The sequence below is a fragment of the Diabrotica virgifera genome, chromosome 1 (genome assembly GCF_917563875.1).
Source record: "Diabrotica virgifera virgifera chromosome 1, PGI_DIABVI_V3a".
NCBI classification, from domain to species: Eukaryota; Metazoa; Arthropoda; class Insecta; order Coleoptera; family Chrysomelidae; genus Diabrotica; species Diabrotica virgifera.
Genome location: NC_065443.1, coordinates 301,432,300 through 301,441,933, shown reverse-complemented (window position 1 = coordinate 301,441,933; position 9,634 = coordinate 301,432,300). Strand labels below are relative to the sequence as shown.

Sequence of the window (9,634 nt, the reverse complement as noted above, 5' to 3'; positions counted from 1 at the left end):
TCCGCTTCCAACGCAACCGGACCGATCTGTCACACTATGCGTTTTCACCGGATGCGTCGGAAACGCATCCGGTCAAAACGCATAATGTGGCATCGGCCTTAGGTATACCAGTTAAGCGTAGATCTCGGGTGCGTAGAGGGTCAATATCTATTTAATTATTAAATTTTTAGTAATTTTTTGATTAAAATATAATAAACAAGATAACTTAAGGAAAAATAATAAGATGGATAATAAAATTCAATGCACCCTTGTTAGAAATACCTTTCTTAGCAAAAACTTAATATGTACTAAATTAGAAGAGACTTCCTTGAATAAAAGAACAATTAGGATTCACCCGCAAGTAATATTTTAAATACGAAAAAATATATAGATTAGTGCCGATTCGATATGCGTTCTAGAGCAGAGTAGCTAATTCGTTATGTGGTCTAGCATCATCATCAGTAGCTCGACAACCCTTTTTGGGTCCTGGCTTATTCTAAGAATTTCCTTCATTCTGTTCTGTTCCTTGCTTTGTTCTTCCAGTGGGTAATCTCAAGTGTTTTCAGATCTTGTTCCATGTATCTAAGTTTGGGTCTTCCCTTTGACCTTCTCCCTACTGGTGTTTGCCTCATTATATGTTTTGGTGTTTCGGTCTCCAACATCCGTTCAACATGGCCTATCCAGCGCAGACGTCCGATCTTTATGGATGTTATGACGTCAGATTCGTTGTATTCTGCGTATAGTTCAAAATTATATCTTCTGCACCATAAGTCATTTTCTTTCACTTCCTTATACAGGGTGTCTGCGTAACTGGAACCATATGGGAAACTTTTTTAATATCAATTTTACGAAAAAAAGTCATTCTTTATAAAATGCTCTGAATAGTCTAAAACCTAAGATGCAATCATCAGATATCAAATTTTGTCAACAGTATACGAGGTATGTCAAAAACTATGAATTTCGCTCAAGAGCAAACTACCTTTATGTTTCAAAATATCACAAAATTTTATTATGAAAAGTTATTGGTAATTAAAAACCATATTCAAATATGCAATAACATCCTTCTACTTGAAAAAAAAATTCTGAAATTTTCCTAAATTACCGATTCCGAACATCATTTTTATTTATTAGACATGTAATAACTCTTTTATTAATAATTTCAGGAAAAAAAGTATTCTTCATAAAAATCTGTGCATGGTCTAAACTTCAAGATGCAACCATCAGTTATCCAAGTTTGTTAATTTTATACGAGGTGTGTCAAATAATATGAATTTAGAAATAATTTAGAAATTCTTTCTTTCTTTGACACACCTCGTATAAAATTAACAAACTTGTTACTGATGGTTGCATCTTGAGGTTTAGACCATGCACAGATTTTTATGAAGAATAACTTTTTTCCTAAAATTATTAATAAAAGTGTTATTACATGTGTAATAAATAAAAATGATGTTCGGATTCGGTAATTTAGGAAAATTTCAGAATTTTTTTTTCAAGTAGAAATATTGCAAATTTGAATATAGTTTTTAATTATAAATAACTTTTCATAATAAATTTTTTTGATATTTTGAAATATAAAGGTACTTTTTGCTCTTAAGCGAAATTCATATTTTTTGACATACCTCGTATACTGTTGACAAAATTTGATATCTGATGATTGCATCTTAGGTTTTAGACTGGGCAGAGCACTTTATAAAGAATGACTTTTTTTCGTAAAATTGATATTAAAAAAGTTTCCCATATGGTTCCAAGTTACGCAGACACCCTGTATATGTGTCTGAGGATTTTTCGTTCAAACGTACCTAATAAGTTCTCATCGCTTTTCGACAGTGTCCATGTCTCTGATCCATATATAAGGACCGGTTTTATCAGGGTTTTGTGTATTTTGCATTTGGTTTTTCTCGTGATGTTGTTAGATCCTAGATGTTTAATTAGTCCATTATATGGTCTCTCACAGAGTAGTTATTTCGATATGCGGCCACCACTAAATAATGTTAATGCATTTAGTAAATTTTGCATCTACTCGTATATACAGTAGGGTGCAAATGAAAGGAATAAATTTGTTATTTCGTAAACCGATGACATTAGGGAAAATCCCGAAAGAGGCCGATTTTTGTTTTTAAATTATATTTTGGCATACATATCATACTAGTGTCGTCATCCATCTGGGTGTGATGACGTAATCGATGATTTTTTTAAATGAGAATAGGGGGAATTTGGTGACATCGGCAGAACAAGTTTATGGCAAGTCCTACATAACATAGGATTCAAATTTAAAAAAGAGGATAACAGAAAAGCTCTTTGTGAAAGAAGTTATGTTGTACACAAGAGAATTGAGTTTCTGAGAAAATATAACAAATTTAAAGAAAAAGAGTCAACTTTTGTATATTTAGACGAAACATGGATATTTTCTAAGGGTGCTACCAAGAGAATATGGTAAGATGACAACATAAAATCGATCAAGCATACTAGTGGAGAAGGGAAGCGACATATAATTCTGCACGCGGGAGGGAAGACAGGATATATAAAAGGTGCTAATTTAATATTTTCGTCTACATAAAAAACAGTGACTATCATGACAATATGAACACGGAAATGTTTGTGAAATAGTTGCGTGAAAAACTTCTTCCCGGATTAAGTGAGCCCAGCGTAATTATTTTATACAATGCGCCTTTACCATTCAAAAATACTAAACAAAAGTCCAGCAAATTCGTGGAATGTAGATAAAATTAAAGAATGGCTAAAAAATGAACGCATATCTATTCCACAGCTTATATTAAAGTCTGAGTTGTTACGTTTGGCAAAAGAACATGCGAAACCAAAAATCTTTCTGGTGGTTCAAGTTATTGAAAGTTACGGGCATCAAGTTTTACATCTTCCACCACACCACTGCCAGTTTAATCCCATCGAAAATATATGGGGAACAGCAAAACAATATTACGACAACCATATTATGGTCCTAGTGGTTATACTGACGAAGCGGTTTTTGAAACTTGGCGAGAAGCACTTTCAATTGCAACTCCAGAAGTATGGCGGAACTATATATCCAAGTGCGAAAAATTAATTAAGGATTGGTGGATTCGTGAAAATAAAATTAACGAAATAAACCCAATCATAATAACAATCAACGGTGACCCCAGCGATGAAGATGATAGTGTGAACAATAAAGACTAAATCATTTTAGTAAAAAAAAATTGGTACGTATATTGACTTAATAATATTTAGGAGTTTACTTGAATATTTGATGTTTATATGATGCCCTGCTGTAGGATTTCCGGATTCTTTTCAAGGCGTGATCATTTTAGTAAGTGTGATTTGTTTGAAATTGAAACTATTTGTAGATATTGTAGTTACATACATATTACAATATTGTTTTTAATAATTTTTATTTACGGGGAAAATACCCCACATAAAAACTATTAAATATACATAACTAACAAAAAAAACTTATTGACTATAGGCTGCATTGCGGCTGCTTTAATATATCACTTAAATTGATTGTGACTTTATATAAAACCATTTTAGAGATTAAATTAAAACATCAACAATACAGCAACGTTTAGCCTTCTACCTTTTATAAGTTAAAATTTGTTTTATTTTTATTATATGGATATTCATGCAACAATTAAAATTAGGTATACTGATTTTTTGCTACGGGTAATGAAATGAACTGTTGTAAAGAATCATGAAATTATATCGTTTAGGCTTGTGAGGCTAAAATTTTAAAATATTTGATTTATATAAGAACATCCCCTCAAATAAAAAATGACTGCGCCAATGTGTAAATAGTCAAACTACAGCGGACCAGTCAATTCGTTCATTTCTTTCTTAATCCGTGACCGGTGTAAGCCTACTGAATAGACAACTTTTTTATTAGCGTACACGTTAGCGTGTACGTAGACACAGCGGAGTTTTAGTTAAGTTAAAACCAGGTTTATTCATAATCCTCAAACCAGGAGAAATTAAATGTGTTAAGTTAAAAGTGAAAATTATTCTGGCCATGGTGTATATAGTGATGTTGAAAAAGTAACTATTCGTTACAAAGTACTCGTTACTTACGAATACCGAAAGTACCGATTACTATACAGAGAGGCAAATCGTAACTTTGATTACTCTGATTACTTCGTTACTTTGTACCAATCGTATCAGAGCGGGTAACGACTATTGTATGTACAACCAGTACACTTGATTACTTTCTATAAAAAAAAATACCAATCGTATCCTAGCGAGTAACGGACGGGACCGGTATTTTACGAGTGTTATGGAATATCGTTATCGGTATGAAGCGTTTTAAGGGTGTGACAGAATACCTATACAAAATACCTTCCTACTGAGAAATACGATTCTCGATATGATTATCGGTACTCGAATACAAAAGTAACAAAAGTAATCATATAGTAATCAAAGTAACGAATACTGTAAATGATTACTTTATACAAAAGTAACGATTTATCCCTTAAACAGATCGGTGAAGGTCGTTGTTATATCGAAATACCTATACAAAATATCTACCTACTGAGAAATACGATTCTCGATATGATTACCGGTACTCAAATACAAAAGTAATCATAGTAATCCAAAGTAACGAATACTGTAACTGTAAATGATTACTTTATACAAAAGTAACGATTTGTAACGAATCCTCGAAAGTAACTATAATCAACATCACTACTACGAATAATAATTCCTTTGCATTGCCCCTACAGTGTAGGCAACCACAACCGTCGTTAATATCGTTTTTCTTTATAAAATTTTCAATTTTCATTATTTTCAATTAAAGCCAGTTTATTTATACTCCGCAAACGAGGAGCAATTAGGTGATATGATTATTTAGCAATTTTACGGCTTTTTATACCCAGAAAATGAAAATTTATTCGAAATCTCAACTTTTTATTTGGTTATATCTCGAAAACGGAAAATCCCCAAATGAAATTTCAAAGCAGGGATTACCTTTAAGTCAGGAGGAGTTATTTTGATTATGGTACATACTACTTTTAGCCTTACAGTTTAGGTTTATAAAAAGTGAAAATTATTCTGGCCCTACAGTATAGGCAACCAACATTAATATCGTTTTTCCTTTATAACATTTTCAATTTTCTCAATTTTCAATTAAAACCAGTTTATTCATAATCCGCAAACGAGGTGCAATTTTTTGATATGGTTATTTAGTGACTTTACGGCATTTTATACCCTGAAAATCGACATTTATTTTTAGCGCTGCGCCGAAATCTCCACTTTTGATTTGCTTATATCTCGAAAACGGAAACTCCGCAAATGAAATTTTGAATGGTGCAATTATCCGCAAACGAGGTGCAATTTTTTGAGCTATGGTAGAAGTCAAAATAACGACTTTGAAAAAACCGTTTCGCTAACTTTATGACGCTCCTGACCATAGACATATAGGCCGTTCCAAGATGCTGTCAAAATTAAATCAATATGGCTACCGGAAGGCAAACATTGAATATTATTTGATATTATTCTATCAGGTTCTTATGGTTTTAGATCATTTTAGTTGTTGTACAAAGATTAATTTAACATTTTCTCTGGAAGTATTAATTTAGAAAGATAATATGCCTCATTGGTGTTGTGTTTTGAAGTGTGAAATGCAAAGTAATCGTGATAAAGTTAGCTTTTACCACTTACCATCAGTGCTACATTCTAAGCACAAAACTCAACCAATTTAACTAAATAAGTTATAGTTATCATCTGAGAGACAACAACAATGGTAAAATGCAATAAAATATTAAGATTTTACTAGCAAAATGGAAATTCCCCTGTAATCATCTTATATCTGGTAAGTTACAACATTTGAACATTAACCATTTTTGAAGATGTTAACAGTCTAATCTTGTAGGAAAACCAGCCGACTTAACTGATAATAACAATCCAGATTGGGTTCCTTCAATACATATGGGGTATATAAACACAATGAAATGAGTTCCCCAAAATCTAAAATGGGAATTAAGGTACCAAAGGAGAATTAAAAGAAAAGGGTACCTACAAGAAAAAATTGCTTTTTTATTCCTCTTGAAATGATTTATAAGACACTGGACTGTCTTATATTCTACAAATACTAGGTAGGTCTATGATTTTACACATTTTTCATTAATGATACATTACTGTTACTTTAGTAGATTTAGAAACAGTGGATAGTTAGTGGTAGATAGCAGTTATTTGGTATAAAAGCTAGTTTAGTAGAAGACAAGATTTTGCCAAATAGTCAAACATATATTACAATGGAAAAATTAACAAATACATTTTATGTCATTAACATTAACACAGGATTTTAAATATCAGCTTTATCTTGTGAAAGTATAGAAAATGATGATGCCAAAACAAAAAATTATACTGGTTTAGCAAATTACAATGTTTTTAAAATAGCTTTAAAGTATATTACACCATTTATCAAATACCATCAAAATACTGTTTTGTCACCAAGTGATCAAGTATTGCTTACTTTAGCTAAACTAAGCTTAAACTTAGATTATAAAGATTTGGGATATAGGTTTAGTATTTCACCCTACCTGGTATCAACTTATTTCAAAAATACTTTGTATATAATGTGTCTTAGGTTAAAAAAATTTGTGTTCTGGCCTGATAGAGATATTTTAAAGAAAACTATGCAAAATTCACTTAAAGAATCTTTTCATGGAAATACTACAGGTATAATTGACTTTGGACGAATGTTGGTATGAAACGAATTATTTATTGTTCTGAAGCTAGTTATTTGAGGCATTTTTGTAATTAACTATTCTAATTGGGAAATAAGCCACAATTTAACTTAAAAAATAATTTTATTAATCTTTCGACTTCCAAATCAGACGTCATTGTCAAAATACAAAATATTATTATTTATGCATATTATTACCTGTAAATATTTCTTCTGATTGTTAATTGTAAAGGATAGAAAACTTACCATTTATTTTATTTTTTTTAGAATCAGCTGAGAGAAGTGGTCTACAAAAACCCAGGAAGGAAACGGAATATGTGGCTACGAAAGGCAAAAGAAAGGTTTACAAAGCAAATGTGACACATTTTTTTGAAATATTTAGGAATATCAGTAAATTGCATTAAAAAAATGTATGAAAAGATTTTGTTCAATAAAAATGTTTATATTTATCAAGGATGTATTAATTGGTATGGCCACATATCGTCAGTGATGTAATAATACATCCTATCTGTTTTTTCATGAGTTTCGTAAGAGAGACTAAAAACTTGTCTTAGGGTCACCTCCTGTTTTCATATGATATTTTTTGACTTGTTTTGTAGTAAATTAAACTATCTATGAACTACAAAACAAGTCAAAACTTACATATGAACACAGGAGGTGACCTTAAAACATGTTTTTCCATCTCTCCTACAAAACTCATGAAAAAACAGATAGGAGGTATTGTCACATCAGCAAGGATGTACAGTGATGAGTGCCCTAATAACCGGCAAAACAGCACAAAAGATGGGCAACATATTTAGTTGTGAGATAAAAAGAAATGAAACTAGTCGAGCTGGGAAATTTAGCGAAATTAACCTTTAAATTTTATTTTATATTGATTGTTTCCCACCTTTACACATATCAGAGGAGTATGTCAACTAAAACTGTCACTGTGACAGTGGTAGTTTCCAAACTCGTCTGAAGGTGGTACACAATCAATACAATCTAAATGTATAAGTTAATATCGCTAAATTTCCCAGCTCGACTAGTTTCATTTCTTTTTATCTCACTACTTAATACGTTTTCCATCTTTTGTGCTATTTTGCAGGTTATTAGAGCGCTCATCACTGTATTTCTGGTATATCCAGGGAATGTCTACAAAATATATTTTGAATGTCCAAAGAACATTCGTGGACATTCATGGAATGTTCCAATAAGACATTCAGGTAATGTTTAAAATGCTGACACAGGATTTTCCTGGCATGTTCAGGGAACGTGTTTTCGGGGATATTCCAGGAATTTTTCAATGTCTGTGTACCTTCTATGGACATATATGGAATATTTTGGTGTTATTAGCACCGCACTCCACTTGCGATTTGTAATCAGGAAGATTGAACACATTGTTTCAAATACAAGTCAATCCATTTGTAACTAAATAATCATGGATTGACTTCTATTTGAAAGAATTTGTTCAATCTTCACGACTACAAATCGCAAGTGGAGTCCGGCGCTTAGAGCTACTTCCTCTTCGGTATTATGTATTATACTACAGAAATTAGGAACTTTCCTTCTAAATATATGTATGCATCTTGGCCATCAAACATTTTTTTAAGGGGTTACATAGGTCTTATGGGTAAAAAAAGTGACTTTTTGACCCCAATTTTTCTCATTTTTAAAGTAGTTTTTTTTGATAAAACAAAAATGACCTCATCTAATAAAAAAATCTTTGTTCATTCACTAACCAGAGGTATAAACTACAAGAAATTTCAGATGAAACTGGACTTGTTATGCTGCTCACCGCAAAAAAGGGCTGTTGTCGAAAAATTGCAGTCAACTCTACAAAAATGAATATATTTGGCTGAAATTTTTTTGAGTGTACTATACTTTTACATGTTCCACTTATAAATAAAAATAATTTTTAGTTTCCAAGATATAATTTTTTTAAAAAGTCACTTTTTTTACTCGCAAGACCTATGTAACCCCTTAATAACTGCCTTTCCATGCTGTAGCAAACTTAACAAATTGTTGATTTCAAATTGTAACAGTTAAGTTTTGCAAAGTATGCTGCCCTCTTGTATCTTCTGTGTTATCTTCATCATACAATTACTTCATCTAAAAACTTTCTGCGATATATTCATTTTGTTGCTAAAATTATTTCCTGATCCATGGGTTGAATAAGCGATGTATTTTTTGGCAAAAACATACATTTAAAGTTGCCATGTTTTGATCATAGAATATTTTCAGAGGGATGAGCAGGAGCGTTGTCTAAAATCAAAAAACATTTCACCTCTTCCGGCAGATTCTCAGTTTCTTCTCTTGAAATTTTTTCACTGCAGGTACAGTCGGAGAAATGAAAGAGTACCCATGAACGATCACATATTATTAACATAATTAATCTATCTCTATCGTTTGTTATTTATAGAAAAAGAACAGCAAATACAAAATATGTGATTGTACCTGTTTGACGTGACCGTTCATGGGTATTCTTTCATTTTTCCGACTGTACAAATTCTTTAAAAGGTCAATTTTTTAAGATATCTGGGGTGAACCACTATGATGAAATTATTTATTTTTATAGCTCCACAATTATATACAAATCCTACCTCAAAATATTTGTAAGAATTTAAACTCTTGAATGCCTTCATTTGTTGACCTGTGTAAAAACTTACTAAGCTCCAAATACAAAAAAAACTATGTCCATGTAAGTAACTATATTTGTCCATGTTGTCACCCTTGAAAAACTTTTTCTACTGTAGGTTAACTCATACCCCTTGAGGGAAAATGGATCTATATACCAAAAGCTTTTGAAAATATTTACTTATGTTTATTTATTCACTGCTTACAACTAAATACAGTCGTTAAAGTACTTCTACAGCTAGAAGCTACAGAAGTCAACAGCAAAATGTTCGGAAAATACAACTATAAAAAACTATTATACAACGATTAAACTATTATATAAAAACAATTATATAAACCACTATTTTATAACAACAATAACTATTTTATAAA

At 31.5% G+C, this 9,634-nt stretch overlaps 1 long non-coding RNA gene across 1 annotated transcript; it reads left to right on the top strand.

The window, feature by feature from the left end:
* The first annotated feature begins 5,429 nt into the window (after positions 1-5,429).
* Positions 5,430-7,095, top strand: LOC126879195 (uncharacterized). Its single transcript, XR_007696000.1, has 2 exons — positions 5,430-6,053; positions 6,914-7,095. It is a non-coding gene; the product is annotated as an uncharacterized LOC126879195 (long non-coding RNA).
* The last annotated feature ends 2,539 nt before the right edge of the window (positions 7,096-9,634 follow it).